The sequence below is a fragment of the Triticum aestivum genome, chromosome 6B (assembly GCF_018294505.1).
Source record: "Triticum aestivum cultivar Chinese Spring chromosome 6B, IWGSC CS RefSeq v2.1, whole genome shotgun sequence".
In the NCBI taxonomy this organism is placed as follows: domain Eukaryota; kingdom Viridiplantae; phylum Streptophyta; class Magnoliopsida; order Poales; family Poaceae; genus Triticum; species Triticum aestivum.
In genome coordinates this window covers 204,929,462-204,946,488 of record NC_057810.1, presented here as the reverse complement: position 1 = coordinate 204,946,488, position 17,027 = coordinate 204,929,462, and positions in this window count along the sequence as shown.

Sequence of the window (17,027 nt, the reverse complement as noted above, 5' to 3'; positions counted from 1 at the left end):
GTATTTCCGGTGTAGTCTGTTTAGTATGATCTCAGAACCTTGAGTAATTCTGATGAGTATGTTACCACCCCATTTTTAGTAGGATGTCTCATTCTGAGCATTTTACTGCCGTTATGCTGCCGGAATTTCCCTAGGAGTTCGAGTGATACTAATCCCTTGTCCTACATTCTACAGTCCATAGTTGATGCTTATTCCGTCTCTGGTTTCGTTTCACCAGGATGTCATCAAGTTCTGTTGTTCGTAGCCAGAACCACGGAGATGGTAGGGATGAGGATCCTCCCAACCCGCCTTCGTTGACAGAGTTCATGCTAGAGATGGAGAGGAACAAGCGTGAGTCTAATCGTTTGTTGGCACGTATCGAGGAGAACACCGCACATCAGTTCAAAGGGTCTGCTACCATTCATGATTTCATCCGTTTGCATCCCCCCACCTTTCATCATTCCATCAAGCCACTCGATGCAGATGACTGGCTCCATAGCATCACTCATAAGCTGCGTTCCGCGAGCGTAGCTGAAGATGACAAGGTCACTTATGCCACATACCACCTGGAAGGTCCTGCTAGTCGTTGGTGGCAGAACTATGAGGTTATGCTTCCAGCTGGCCAGATTCCTACCTGGAAGGATTTCACTGAGTCTTTTCGCGAGCATCACATTCCCCAGGCCCTCCTTGATCGCAAGAGAGAAGAGTTCTGCAGTTTCACCCAGAGTAAGATGGCTGTTGATGCTTATAGCAGAGAGTTCGAGAACCTTGCCCGCTATGCTACAGAAGAAGTGTCCACCGACGCCAAGAAGCAGGCTAGGTTCCGAAAGGGTCTCAACCCCAAGTTGCGCCGTGATCTCCACCTGCATCATTGCGACACATTCCAAGCTCTTGTGAACAAAGCCATTAATGCAGAGACAGCTCAACTCACTTACGAGGAGTCTCGTAAGCACACCCGTGATTTGGGATCTTCCTCCGGTTCTAGTTCCCAGAAACGCCGGATTTGGGTTCCAAACTCCGCTCTTCCTTCCGGATATGCACCGAGGCCATCCTATGTGGTGCCTTCCCCAGCTCAGTCGTATGTTCCACCCAGGCCTACTGGTAGACCGCTTGTTAGTGCGGGTCCCCGTCCAACCTCAGGGACTTGCTTCACATGCGGGAAGCCAGGACACTATGCACGTGATTGCTCTCAGACTAGTTATGCTCCACCCCAGCCCGAGAAGACTGTTGGCTGTGTTAAGCCATCATGCAAGATGATCAGTGTCAAGTCAGCCCCCACTGAACGTGGACGTGTGCATCACGTCTCAGCTAAAGACGCTCATGATGATCCGGATGTCGTTCTTGGTACACTCCTTGTCAATTGTCACCCAGCATCAGTTCTATTCGATACTGGGGCATCTCACTCCTTCATTTCTGAAGGCTATGCTCGTTTGCACGACATGTCATTTTGTGATATGCCAACTCCGCTTGAAATCCAAACCCCAGGGTCTAGATGGCAGACCACCAGAATCAGCCATGGTAACGAAATCCTTGTTGATAGACTTGTATTCCTCGCATCACTTGTAGCCCTCAAGTCCTCAGATATTAACGTTATCTTGGGTATGGACTGGATGACAGCTCATCATGCCAAGATTGATTGTTACACAAGATCTGTTCAGCTTACACACCCATCTGGCAAGATAGTCATTGTCTCCACTAGAGTTGCAAAGCGTCAGCTCTATTCTCTCAATGCCAGCCCTCTTCCAGACCTTGAAGATATCCCGGTAGTTCATGACTTTCCAGATGTCTTTCCAGAGGAACTGCCAGGTGTTCCACCTGACAGAGATGTAGAGTTCGTCATAGATCTTATCCCAGGAACAGCTCCAATCTCCCGGAGACCTTACAAGATGGCACCCTTAGAGCTAGCCGAGCTTAAGAAACAACTTGATGAGTCCTTGCAAAAGGGTTTCATCCGTCCTAGTTCTTCTCCTTGGGCTTGCCCCGTCCTCTTCGTCAAGAAGAAAGACGGTACGGACCGGATGGTTGTAGATTATCGTCCCGTTAATTTGGTCACGATAAAGAACAAGTATCCGCTTCCCAGGATCAACGACCTGTATGATCAGCTCGCTGGATCCTCAGTCTTCTCCAAGATGGATTTGAGGTTAGGATACCACCAAATCAAAATCAGAAACGGGGACATTCCCAAGACAGCTTTTGTCACTCGTTATGGCCAGTACGAGTACACCGTCATGTCTTTTGGCTTAACCAACGCTCCAGCTACATTCTCCCGCCTGATGAACTCGATCTTCATGGAGTACTTAGATAAGTTCGTCGTGGTTTACCTCGATGACATTCTTATTTACTCGAAGAACGAGGAAGAGCATGCCGAACATCTTAGACTTGTATTAGAAAAACTCAGAGAGCACCGCCTTTATGCCAAGTTCTCCAAGTGTGAATTTTGGTTGTCAGAAGTGACCTACTTAGGTCACGTAATCTCTGGTAAGGGCATTGCTGTCAATCCCGAGAGAGTTAAAGCTGTTCTCGATTGGACTCCACCTGAAACAGTCAAACAAGTTAGGAGTTTCCTTGGGCTAGCCAGTTATTGTCGAAGCTTTGTTGAAAACTTCTCCAAAGTAGCCAAACCCCTCACGGAACTTCTCAAGAAAGATAAAAAGTTCGAGTGGTCCCCACAGTGTGAGTACAGTTTTCAGGAACTGAAAAGACGCCTGACTTCTGATCCCATACTTGTGCCACCGGATTTCACCAAAGACTTTATTATCTACTGCGACGCCTCACGACAGGGACTAGGTTGCATTCTTATGCAGGATCGTCATGTGATTGCCTATGCATCTCGACAGTTGCATCCACATGAGGAGAATTATCCTACACATGATCTAGAGCTTGCAGCCGTAGTCTATGCACTCAAGACCTGGCGACATTACCTCCTTGGTAAACGTTGCGAGATCTACACCGATCACCAGAGTCTCAAGTATATCTTCACCCAACCGGATCTGAACCTTAGGCAAAGACGTTGGTTGGAGTTGATCACAGATTATGATCTAGGGATTACCTACACCCCAGGCAAAGCCAATGTCATGGCTGATGCTCTAAGCCGTAAATCCTATTGCAACAATCTCATGTTGCAGCAAGGCCAACCACTTCTCCATGAGGAATTCTGTAAGCTTAATCTTCACATTGCTCCTCACGGATTTCTTTCTACCTTGGTGGCGAAACCTACCCTTGTGGACCTTATCATAGAAGCCCAGAAGCATGATACGGGGATTACCCGGATCAAGAGAAACATTAAGAAGGGAGTTGGTGGATGTTTCTCTATGGATGATCGTGGTGTTGTTTTCTTTGAGAATCGCTTGGTGGTTCCCAAGAAGCAACATCTTCGGCAGTTGATTCTTAAGGAGGCGCATGAATCTCCTCTCACAATTCATCCCGGTAGTACTAAGATGTATCAGGATCTACGCCAGAGGTTCTGGTGGACTAGGATGAAGAGAGAAATCGCTCAGTTTATTGCTAACTATGACGTTTGTCGTCGCGTTAAGGTAGAGCATCAAAGACCTGCTGGCACCCTTCAGCCTTTAGCTATTCCTGAATGGAAATGGGATAAAGTTGGTATGGACTTCATCACCGGTTTTCCCAGGACCAAGAGAGGGAATAACGCTATCTTCGTAGTCATTGATCGTCTCTCCATAGTGGCGCACTTCCTACCTGTTCGAGAGAGTATCACTGCTAGTCTGCTCGCTGACTTATATATTTCTCGAATAGTATCACTTCATGGTGTTCCGCTAGAGATCAATTCAGACCGTGGCAGTCTTTTCACTTCTCATTTTTGGGAGAGTTTCCAAACTGCCATGGGAACCCATCTTTCCTTCAGTACCGCTTTCCACCCTCAGTCGAGTGGTCAGGTGGAACGGGTCAATCAAATTCTCGAAGACATGCTCAGAGCTTGCGTTATCTCATTCGGTATGGATTGGGAGAAATGTCTACCTTTTGCCGAGTTTGCTTATAACAATAGCTATCAATCCAGCCTCAAGACAGCTCCTTTTGAGGTTCTCTATGGACGAAGATGTCGAACACCTTTGAACTGGTCAGAAACCGGTGAAAGACAATTCTTTGGACCGGACATGATCCAGGAGGCAGAAGAGCAAGTTCGCATCATTCGTGAGAATTTGAAAACAGCCCAGTCTCGTCAAAAGAGCCAGTATGATCGTCATCATAAGGATATGACTTATGAAATTGGCGACCAAGCTTACCTTCGGGTTACTCCTCTGAAGGGTACCCATCGTTTCGGTATCAAGGGCAAGTTGGCTCCTCGTTACATTGGTCCCTTTCGCATTCTCGCTAAACGAGGAGAGGTTGCCTACCAGTTGGAACTACCCCCACATCTTTCTCGAGTTCATGATGTCTTCCACGTCTCTCAACTCAGGCGTTGCTTCTCGGATCCCATCCGCGGAGTGGACCACAAAACACTTGATCTCCAAGATAACCTCACATACCGAGAGTACCCGGTTCACATTCTTGATCAAGCCGAGCGTGTTACCCGACGTCAGAACATCAAGTTTCTCAAAGTTCAGTGGTCTCATCATTCCGAGAGAGAAGCTACTTGGGAGCGAGAAGATCGTCTTCGACTGGAGTACCCCGCTTTCTTTCCGTCGACCCCTGAATCTCGGGACGAGATTTTTTCAAGTGGGGGCGAGTTGTCACATCCCTAGTCTGGTATGACCTAGACTAGCTAGTCATTTGTGCATCATGTTTAAATTTCATTTAAATTTGAAATGAGGATTGGTGGAACCCTCAGAATCATTTTTGAAAATGACCCAAATAAAAATTTCTCCAAAAAGGGTCCAAGAAAATGCTCATGTTGCTCCCTGAAAATATTGGACAGAGATAAAAATCAAAACAATATTTTAGGAGCTCATGGATATTTATTTTGGCCATTTGGATTAATTCGATAAATATTTGCATTGGAAATATATTAGTTATATATATTAATATATGTCCAAAAATTGTGCCTTTTGTTGAGGAGCTCTGGAATAATACCATTAGCCCCTACAAAAATTGGCATAAGTAAATTAAATGGTTTAGTATTTTTATTAAACCAAACAAATGCCAGAAAAGTAGAAAACAAAACAAAATTAGAAAAAATGCCTACCTGTGCTCACCTGAGGCCTGACACTGTGCGGCCCAGCTGGCCGGCCCAGCCGACTGGCTAGTGCCAGTCGTCCCCCACCTCCCGCCAGGAGGCCAGGGGCGTGTGGCCGACGCGTGCGCACCGCCGTGCCGCCACGGCACCTGCCTGCCTGTCCTCCCCCTCGACGCCTGGACGTCCGGAACGTCGCCACGCGCTGCCCCGCACCGCTCTCACTCCCTCTCGCTCTCCCTCCTCCCTGGTTCTCTCTTCCCCGAGCGCACCCGAGCGCTGCCGCCACCATCGCTCACCGTCGCCATGACCACCAGCCCTCCCTAGTCGCACCAGCGTGTCCAAGAGAACCGCCTCGGCTCCGTCTTCTTCCTCGATGCCCCACGCAACCGGGGACGCACCACAGCGCCTGCACCGTCCTCGTCTTCAACCTCGGCCGTCCGAGATCGTCTTCGCTGCCCTGCTCTGCTCCGGCCTTCCCCGAGCAAGCTGACCAGCCCATCGACCTCCTCGTGAGCCTCTGCTTCGAACCCCTCTCCTTCTCCTCGCGATTACGCCGTCTAGGCCTCAGTTCCGCCATGGCCGAAGCTCGCCTCCGCTCGAGCTTGTCGCCGGCGTTGCTCCGGTGACCCTTTGGCCACGCCAGTGCACCTAGCACTCTCGCCGCACCTCGTAGTGCCCCGCTAGCATTTTAGTTCGCGCGTTAGCACGCTGCAGCCGCGCCCCTGAACACAGCCGAACTCCGGCGGCCGCAAACGTGGTCGCCGACGTCGTTCTCGGCCACCCCAGCTCTGGCCGAGGGCACTGTTCGACGCGCCGCATCGCCAGCTCTTCGAAGAGCCTAAACACGCCTCGAACGGAGCCCTGTGGGTGATTTCCGCGGCGTTCCGCCGTCTCGGGCCTCGCCGGCGGCTAAACGCCGGCGAGTTGACCGGGTTAGACCCCCTGTTGACCCAGATTTGACCCATGTGGGTCAATGACAGGTGGGGCCCGGCCCTGCTAATTCTTAATTTAGGATTAGTTTAGCAACTAATTATCTCTGTTAACTAACTGTGACACTGACAGTGGGCCCCAGCGCCACTAACTCTTAATTAGGATTAAATTAACCCCTGTTTAACCCCCTGTCACTGACGTGTGGGCCCCACACGTCAGGTTTGACCCGGACCAGCCCAGTTGACCGCTGACGTCGTGCTGACGTCATGCTGACGCAATTATATATTTTCTGGAATTAAAATAATTCAGAAAATCCAGAAAATGTTTTAAACTTAAAAAATTCATAGAAATTCAACCGTAGCTCAGATTGAAATATTTTATATATGAAAAATTATCAGAAAAATGCAATCTTTCCATCTGTACTAGTTTCATGCATGACAAACCAACTTATACATGCTGAATATGAGAAAACACATTATGGCATATGTAGGAGCTTAATTTGGAGATGCATTTGAACCTTTGGTTCAAATGGACTTCAAACCAAATGATTACCAGTTGCATTAGCCCAAACAGCATCACATCTACATGCCATGTTCATGCATCATATTGTTGCATACGATTGTGTTTTGATTGTCGACACTGTTCCTTCTCGATAGGTCCTGCTCCGGAGTCTGTTCCAGAGTACCTGTCTGTGAAGCAGTGCCTCCTCTGTTGATTTACCAGGCAAGCAAACCCCCTTGTTCATTTCGATAAAACCCTACTGTCTCGCTCCTGCTCTCAGTTATTGCATTAGGACAACAACGATTCATCTGCTACTTTGTGCTGCGGTAGTTGAACCCATTCCTCTGCATGACCTGTCATTGCCACAGTAAATAGTTGAAACCCACTAGCATGTGTAGGAGTTGATTGAGCCATGTTGTGTTCCTACCATGCTATGCCTGCTATTGCTTAGAGTTGTGTCAGGTCTGGTTCATTGGGAATGAATTGGAGTGTTACGATATGTTCTGATGCTGAGAGTGAAGTGTGTGAACACGATTTGGTAAAGGTAGCGGTGAGAGGCCATGTAGGAGTACATGGTGGGTTGTCTCATTGGAACCGTCCTTAAGCACTGAGTTCTATGTATGTTGTCCAATGACTCGATGCTACCACACATTGGGTTCCGGTAACTCGACCCCTCTCGACTTATTAACGAACTTGGTCTCTGTCCAGGAGTCGCAACTAGTTTCTGGTGTTTGTAGGTAGTGCTATTTTTCTACCAAGTGGCACCCGGCAGGGTGGGCTTGGGACAGACTAGGCACACGTGGCCCGGTGTACCGAGTGGCACCCGGTTGGTGGGTTCGGGAACCCTGCTCACATCGTTTGGGGCCGTGAGCGACACCCCGGCCGGATCTCCTTGCGGATGGAACCCGAATAGGCGATAAACCTGGACTAGAGTCTTGTGTGGTTAGTCAGGTCGTGGCCGACACCCTCGCCAGGCTTCCGCTTGAAGGTTGCCGAGATACATGACGTGTACATGGCGGTAAGTGGCGAGAGCGTGTGTGAAGAGGTACACCCCTGCAGGGTTAACATGATCTATTCGAATAGCCGGGTCCGCGGTTATGGACTTCTTGGATGCTTACATGGTACATAGACAACTTGAAGTGGATACCATAAAATGCTCAAGACAAGTGTGAGTGCTATGGATGGCCTTCTCGTAGGGAGACGGGGATGAATCCATAGTAGTGTATTGTGTGGTGATTAGTGGACTCGTGTACGTTGTCTCACCTCAAGAGTTTCTGGTAGTCGTAGAACAGGATAGCCACAGAGTCAAAGCTGGCTTGCTGCAACTAAACCCCACATTACCCCCTTGATACAAATGCTTGTATGATAGGATCTGATGTAAGTCTTGCTGAGTACCTTTGTACTCATGTAGCTTTATTTATGTTTTTGCAGCGGAAACTTCGGTCTTACTAGTGTTCTCATGGACTTCGACTAGTAGCCAGTACCTCAGCTACGATCTTGATCGGATGTTGTAGATAGTCAGGCTTTCAGCCTTTTTCATTTATAGATGTCTGTACTCAGACATGTAATGCTTCCGCTTGCTGCTTGATTGCTCTGACTGTTGGGTCATGTGACCCCTGTTTGTAATATGCTATGTTGGCTCTTCTGAGCCTTTATCTTTCTGAGTTGTTGAGTTATGCTGTGATGCCATGTTGTACAGCACATACTTGCATGTTATGCGTACATGTAATGTGTATTGCTATGTGTGGGATCTGACTATCTAGTTGTTTATCCTTAGTAGACTCTCTTACCGGGAAATGTCTCCTAGTGCTTCCACTGAGCCCTGGTAGCTTGCTACTACTCCGGAACACTTAGGTTGGCCGGCATGTGTCCTTCTTCGATCCTGTGTCTGTCCCTTCGGGGAAATGTCACGCGATGAATACCGGAGTCCTGCTAGCCCGCTATAGCCCGGTTCACCGGAGTCCTGTTAGCCCAGTGCTATAGCCTGGATTCACCCGCTGATGACTGACACGTTCGATGCTGGGTCATGGATGCCTGTCCCTGTAAGTTAGTGCCACTTTGGGTTTACGACTAGCCATGTCAGCCCGGGCTCTTTATCATATGGATGCTAGCGACACCATCATATACGTGTGCCAAAAAGCGCAAACGGTCCCGGGCAAAGGTAAGGCGACACCCGTGGGGATACCGTGCGTGAGGCCGCAAAGTGATATGAGGTGTTACATGCTAGATCGATGTGACATTGAGTCGGGGTCCTGACATCTACGTTGCCACCTGTGGGTGACCCCTTGAAAGTATAAAAGGAGGCCCAAGCGCAACGTAGAGGGTTCGGCCGGTTCGGCTCATTCGAAACACCAAAAACACTCCCACGCTCAGTCTGATAGCGTCCATCGCTCCTGAGCAAGCATTCAATACACACCAACAAGCAACAGTAGGGTTTTACGCATCCGTGCGGCCCGAAGCTGGGTAAAACTGCCCGCGTGTACTGCCTCGATCCGCTCTTTGTTCAACCTCCGCCCTCACCGAATCGAAAGGGGCTCGGTCCGCCGATCCCCATAGGTGTTCGTGGATCAGTTTCCCCGACACTTGCGCCATGGCAACAAGTAATCCAACACACAAGCAAACAGAAAAAGGCAAGCGAAAAGAGAGAGAGAGAGATTGGGAAAGAGAGTGCAAATAAAACGGCAAGGGTGAAGTTGGGGAGAGGAAACCGAGAGGAAAATGGCAAATAATGTAAATGCGAGGGAGATGAGTTTGTGATGGGTACTTGGTATGTCTTGACTTGAGCGAAGACCTCCCTGGCAATGGCGCCAGAGATCCTTCTTGCTACGTCTTGAGCTTGCGCTGGTTTTCCTTGAAGAGGAAAGGGTGATGCAGCAATAGTAGCGTAAGTATTTCCCTCAGTTTTTGAGAACCAAGGTACCAATCCAGTAGGAGGCTCCTCAAAAGTCCCACGCACCTACACAAACAAACAAAGAACTCGCAACCAACGCAATAAAGGGGTTGTCAATCCCTTCACGGCCACTTGCGAAAGTGAGATCTGATAGAGATAGTATGATAAGATAAATATATTTTTCGTATTTTATATTATAGATGCAAAAGTAAAGATGCAAATAAAAGTAGATTGAAAGCAAATATGATAAAAGATAGACCCGGGGGCCATAGGTTTCACTAGAGGCTTCTCTCAAGATAGCATAAGTATTACGGTGGGTGACCAAATTACTGTCGAGCAATTGATAGAAAAGCGAATAATTATGAGATTATCTAGGCATGATCATGTATATAGGCATCACGTCCGCAACAAGTAGACCGACTCCTGCCTGCATCTACTACTATTACTCACACATCAACCGACTCCTGCCTGCATCTAGAGTATTAAGTTCATAAAGAACAGAGTAACGCATTAGGCAAGATGACATGATGTAGAGGGATACACTCATGCAATATGATATAAACCCCATCTTTTTATCCTCGATGGCAACAATACAATACGTGCCTTGCAACACTTTCTGTCACTGGGTAAGGACACCGCAAGATTGAACCCAAAGCTACGCACTTCTCCCATGGCAAGAAAGATCAATCTAGTAGGCCAAACCAAACTGATAATTCGAAGAGACTTGCGAAGATAACTCAATCATACATAAAAGAATTCAGAGGAGATTCAAATATTTCTCATAGATAAACTTGATCATAAACCAACAATTCATCGGATCTCGAGAAACACACCGCAAAGAGTTTACATCGAATAGATCTCCACAAGAGAGGGGGAGAACATTGTATTGAGATCCGAAAAGAGAGAAGAAGCCATCTAGCTAATAACTATGGACCCGAAGGTCTGTGGTAAACTACTCACAACTCATCGGAGGGGCTATGGTGTTGATGTAGAAGCCCTCCATGGTCGATTCCCCCTCCGGCGGAGCACCGGCGAAGGCTCCAAGATGGGATCTCGCGGATACAGAAGGTTACGGCGGTGGAAATTGTGTTTCGTTTTCTCCCTGGATGTTTTCGGGCTACGTAGGCTTATATAGGAGGAAGAAGTACGTCGGTGGCCGCTCGAGGGGCCCACGAGATAGGGGGGCGTGCCCAGAGGGGGTGGGCGCGCCCTCCTGTCTCGTGGCCGCCTCGGCTGCTTCTTGACTTGCACTCCAAGTCCTCTGGATCACGTTCGTTCCAAAAATCACACTCCCAAAGGTTTCATTCCGTTTGGACTCCGTTTGATATTCGTTTTCTTTGAAATACTGAAATAGGCAAAAAAAATAGCAATACGGGCTGGGCCTCCGGTTAGTAGGTTAGTCCCAAAAATGATATAAATGTGTAAAATAAAGCCCATGAACATCCAAAAGGGGTAATATAATAGCATGGAACAATCAAAAATTATAGATACGTTCGAGACGTATCAAGGGGCGCGCTAGCCCCCTTGTAGGGTGGTGTGTCTCTCCCCTTGGCCCATTAGGCCCGTAGACCTCCCGAGGGTCTCCGGAACCCCTTCCGGCGATCTGATGACTATCTGGTGCACTCCGAAACTCTTTCGGTGTCCAAATATTATCATCCTATATATCAATCTTTACCTCCAGACCATTCTAGAGCACCTCGTCATGTATGTGATCTCATTCGGAACTCTGAACAACATTCGGTCACCAAATCATATAACTCATATAACACTATATCGTCAACGAAAGTTAAGCGTGTGGACCCTACGGGTTTGAGAACTATGTAGACATGACCGAGACACCTCTCCGATCAATAACCAATATCAGAACTTGGATGCCCATATTGGTTCCTACATATTCTAGGAAGATCTTTATCGGTCGAAACGTTATGACAACATACGTAATTCGCTTTGTCTGTCCGTATGTTACTTGCCTGAGATTCGATCATCGGTATCTTCATACCTAGTTCAATCTTGTTACCGGCAAGTCTCTTTACTCATTCCGTAATACATCATCTCGTAAATAAATCCTTAGTCATTTTGCTTACAAGCTTATTATGATGTGTATTACCGAGAGGGCCTAGAGATACCTCTCCGATACTCGGAGTGACAAATCCCAATCTTGATCCATGCCAACTCAACAAACACCTTCGGAGATACCTACAGAGTATCTTTATAATCACTCAGTTATGTTGTGACTTTTGATAGCACACAAGGCATTCCTCCGATATTCAGGAGTTGCATGATCTCATGGTCGAAGGAACATGTATTTGACATTCAAGAAAGCGGTAGCAATAAACTGAATGATCATATGCTAAGCTAACGGATGGGTCTTGTCCATCACATCATTCTCATAATGATGTGATCCCATTATCAAATGACAAAACATGTCCATTGTTAGGAAACCTTAACCATCTTTGATCAACGAGCTAGTCTAGTAAGGCTTACTAGGGACACAATATTTGTATATGTATCCACACATGTATTTAAGTTTCCGATCAATACAATTCTAGCATGAATAATAAACCTTTATAATGAATAAGGAAATAAAAAATAAAAAATTTATTATTGCCTCTAGGGCATATTTCCTTTAGTCTCCCACTTGCACTAGAGTCAATAATCTAGATTACGTTGTGATGAATCTAACACCCATGGAGTCTTGGCGTTGATCATGTTTTGCTCGTCGAAGAGGCTTAGTTAACGGGTCTGCTACATTCAGATCCGTATGTATTTTGCAAATCTCTATGTATCCATCCTTGCCTTTTCACGAATGGAGTTGAAGCGTCTCTTGATGTGTTTGGTTCTCTTATGAAACATGGATTCCTTCGCCAAGGCAATTGCTCCAGTGTTGTCACAAAAGATTTTCATTGGACCCGATGCACTGGGTATTACACCCAGATCGGATATGAACTCCTTCACCCAGACTCCTTCATGCACTACTTCCGAAGCAGCTATGTACTCTGCTTCACACGTAGATCCCGCCACGACGCTTTCCTTGGAACTGCACCAACTGACAGCTCCACCATTCAATATAAATACGTATCCAGTTTGTGACTTAGAGTCATCCGGATTAGTATCAAAGCTAGCATTAGTGTAACCATTTATGACGGGCTCTTCATCACCTCCATAAACTAGAAACATATCCTTGGTCCTTTTGAGGTACTTCAGGATGTTCTTGATCGTTGTCCAGTGATCCATGATATGTCTCCAACGTATCTATAATTTTTGATTGTTCCATGCTATTATATTACCCATTTTGGATGTTTATGGGTTTTACTTTACACTTTTATATCACTTTTGGGACTAACCTACTAACCGGAGGGCCAGCCCAAATTGCTGTTTTTTTGCCTATTTGAGTGTTTTGAAGGAAAGGAATAGCAAATGGAGTCCAAACGGAATGAAACCTTTGGGAGCAATCTTTTTGGAACAAACTCAATCAAGGAGACTTGGAGTGGATGTCAAGCAGCAAACGAGGCGGCCACGTGGGTGCCCGGGGCACACTAAAGGGGTGGGTGTGCCCCCCACCCTCGTGGGCCCCTCGAGCGTCAATCGACCTACTTCTTCCTCCTATATATATATCCACGTACACCGAAAACATCCAGGAGCACCACAAAAAACTATTTCCACCGCCGCAACCTTCTGTATCCGCGAGATCCCATCTTGAAGCCTTCGCCGGCGCTCCGTCACAGGGGGGATCGACCACGGAGGGCCTCTACATCATCTCCAAGGCCTCTTCGATGAGTTGTGAGTAGTTTACCATAGACCTTCGGGTCCATAGTTATTAGCTAGATGGCTTCTTGTCTCTCTTTGAATCTCAATACAAAGTTCTCCTCGATCTTCTTGGAGATCTATTTGATGTAACTCTTTTTGCGGTGTGTTTGTCGAGATCCGATGAATTGTGGGTTTATGATCAAGTTTATCTATGAGAAATATTTGAATCTCCTCTGAATTCTTTTATGTGTGATTAGTTATCTTTGCAAGTCTCTTCAAATTATCAGTTTGGTTTGGCCTACTAGATTGATCTTTCTTGCAATGGGAGAAGTGCTTAGCTTTTGGTTCAATCTTGCGGTGTCCTTTCCCAGTGAGAGCAGGGGCAGCAAGGCATGTATGGTATTATTGCAATCAAGGATAAAAAGATGGGGTTTATATCATATTGCATGAGTTTATCCCTCTACATCATGTCATCTTTCTTAATGCATTACTCTGTTCTTCATGAACTTAATACTCTAGATGCAGGCATGAGTCGGTTGATGTGTGGAGTAATAGTAGTAGATGCAGAATTGTTTCGATCTACTTGTCACGGACGTGATGCGTATATACATGATCATGCCTAGATATTCTCATAACTATGCGCTTTTCTATCAATTGCTCGACAGTAATTTGTTCACCCACCGTAATACTTTATGCTATCTTGAGAGAAGCCACTAGTGAAACCTATGGCCCCCGGGGTCTATCTTTTATCACATAAGTTTTCCACCTACTTTTATTTGCATCTTTTATTTTCCAATATATATCACAAAAATACCAAAAATATTGATCTTATCTTATTATCTCTATCAGATCTCACTTTTGCAAGTTATCATGAAGGGATTGACAACCCGTTTATTGCGTTGGTTGCGAGGTTCTTGTTTGTTTGTGTAGGTGCGTGGGACTTTTGAGGAGCCTCCTACTGGATTGATACCTCGGTTCTCAAAAACTAAGGGAAATACTTATGCCACTTTGCTGCATTACCCTTTCCTCTTCAAGGAAAACCAATGTAGTGCTCAAGAGGTAGCAAGAAGGATTTCTGGCACCGTTGCCGGGGAGGTCTTCCTCAAGTCAAGACATACCAAGTAGCCATCACAAACTCATCTCCCTCGCATTACATTATTTGCCATTTGCCTCTCGTTTTCCTCTCCCCCACTTCACCCTTGCCGTTTTATTCGCCCTTTCTTTCTCGTTCTCCTCTCTCTTTTGCTTGCCTTTTTTGTGTGCTTGTGTGTTGGATTGTTTGTCACGATGGCGCAAGATAATACCAAATTCTGTGACTTTTCCAATATCAATAACAATGATTTCCTTAGCACTACGATTGCTCCTCTTAATGACGTTGAATCTTGTGAAATCAATGCTGCTTTGTTGAATCTTGTTATGAAAGATCAATTCTCTGGCCTTCCTAGTGAAGATGCCGCTACTCATCTAAATAACTTTGTTGATTTGTGTGATATGCAAAATAAGAAAGATACGGATAATGATATTGTTAAATTGAAGTTATTTCCATTTTCACTTAGAGATCGTGCTAAAACTTGGTTTTCGTCTTTGCCTAAGAATAGTATTGATTCATGGAATAAGTGCAAAGATGCTTTTATCTCTAAGTATTTTCCTCCCGCTAAGATCATCTCTCTTAGGAACGATATTATGAATTTTAAACAACTTGATCATGAGCATGTTGCCCAATCTTGGGAAAGAATGAAATTAATGATTCGCAATTGCCCTACTCATGGTTTGAACTTATGGATGATCATACAAAAATTTATGCCGGATTGAATTTTGCTTCTAGAAATCTTTTAGATTCGGCCGCGGGAGGCACTTTTATGGAAATCACCTTAGGAGAAGCTACTAAACTCCTTGATAACATTATGGCTAATTATTCTCAATGGCACACTGAAAGATCTACTAGTAAAAAAGTGCATGCTATAGAAGAAATTAATGTTTTGAGTGGAAAGATGGATGAACTTATGAAATTGTTTGCTACTAAGGGTGCTCCTATTGATCCTAATGATATGCCTTTGTCTACTTTGATTGAGAATAATAGTGAATCTATGGATGTGAATTTTGTTGGTAGGAATAATTTTGGTAATAATGCTTATAGAGGAAACTTTAATCCTAGACCGTTCCCTAGTAATTCCTCTAATAATTATGGTAATTCCTACAACAACTCTTATGGAAATTTTAATAAGATGCCCTCTGATTTTGAGAATAGCGTTAAAGAATTTATGATCTCTCAAAAGAATTTTAATACTTTGCTTGAAGGAAAATTGCTTAAAGTTGATGATTTGGCTAGGAATGTTGATAGGCTTTTGCTTGATGTTGATTCTTGGAAACTTAGATCTATTTCACCTAAGCATTATATCAATGAGTCTCTCAAAGCCATGAGAATTTCCATTGATGAGTGCAAAGAAAGAACTTCTAGGTTACGTGCTAAGAAAGATTGCTTTGTAAAAGCGTGTTCTTCTAGTTTCCATGAAAATAATGATGAAGATCTGAAAGTTATTGATGTATCCCCTATTAAATCCTTATTTTGCAATATGAATCTTGATAATGATGGGACTGGAGATGATTAAACTTTAGTTTAAAGGTGTCCCAATAATTCGGAGTTTTTAGATCTTGATGCTAAATTTGGTAAAAGTGGGATTGAAGAGGTCAAGACTTTAAATAGCATTGAAACCACTATCTTGGATTTCAAGGAATTTAATTATGATAATTGTTCTTTAATAGATTGTATTTCCTTGTTGCAATCTGTGTTGAATTCTCCTCATGCTTATAGTCAAAATAAAGCTTTTATCGAACATATTGTTGATGCCTTGATGCAATCTTATGAGGAAAAACTTAATTTGGAAGTTTCTATACCTATAAAACTTTATGATGAGTGGGAACCTACTATAAAGATAAAATTAAAGATCATGAGTGCTATGCTTTATGTGATTTGGGTGCTAGTGTTTCCACTATTCCGAAAACTTTATGTGATGTTCTAGGTTTCCATGATTTTGATGATTGCTCTTTAAACTTTCACCTTGCGGATTCGACCATTAAGAAACCTATGGGAAGGATCAATGATGTTCTTATTATTGCAAATAGGAATTATGTGCCCGTAGATTTTATCGTTCTTGATATAGATTGCAATCTTTCATGTCCTATTATTCTTGGTAGACCTTTCCTTAGAACGATTGGTTCAAATATTGATATGAAGCAAGGGAATATTAGATTCCAATTTCCATTAAGGAAAGGCATGGAACACTTTCCAAAAAATAAAGTTAAATTACCTTATGAATCTATCATGCAAGCTACTTATGAATTGAATGCCAAAGATGGCAATACTTAGATCTATTCTCGCTTTTATGCCTAGCTAGGGGCGTTAAACAATAGCGCTAGTTGGGAGGCAACCCAATTTTATTTTTTGTTTCTTAATTTTTGCTTCTGTTTAGTAATAAATTTTTCATCTAGATTCTGTTTATATGTGTTTTTATGTTTTAGTTAGTGTTTGTGCCAAGTAGCACCTATAGGATAACCTACGGTGATAGTTAATTTGATTCTGCTGAAAAACAGAAACTTTGTGCGCATGAAAATAATTTTAGTAATTCACAGAAACGTGTTTTGCATTGATTTCTTTTGGTGTAGATCAATATACAAATTTCCCAGGACTTCCTATTTTCGTAATAGTTTTAGAGTTCCATAAGTATTCGAAAGTTATAGATTGCTACAGACTTTTCTGTTTTTGACAGATTCTGTTTTTCGTGTGTTGTTTGCTTATTTTGACGCATCTATGGCTAGTATCGGGGGGTATGAACCATAGATAAGTTG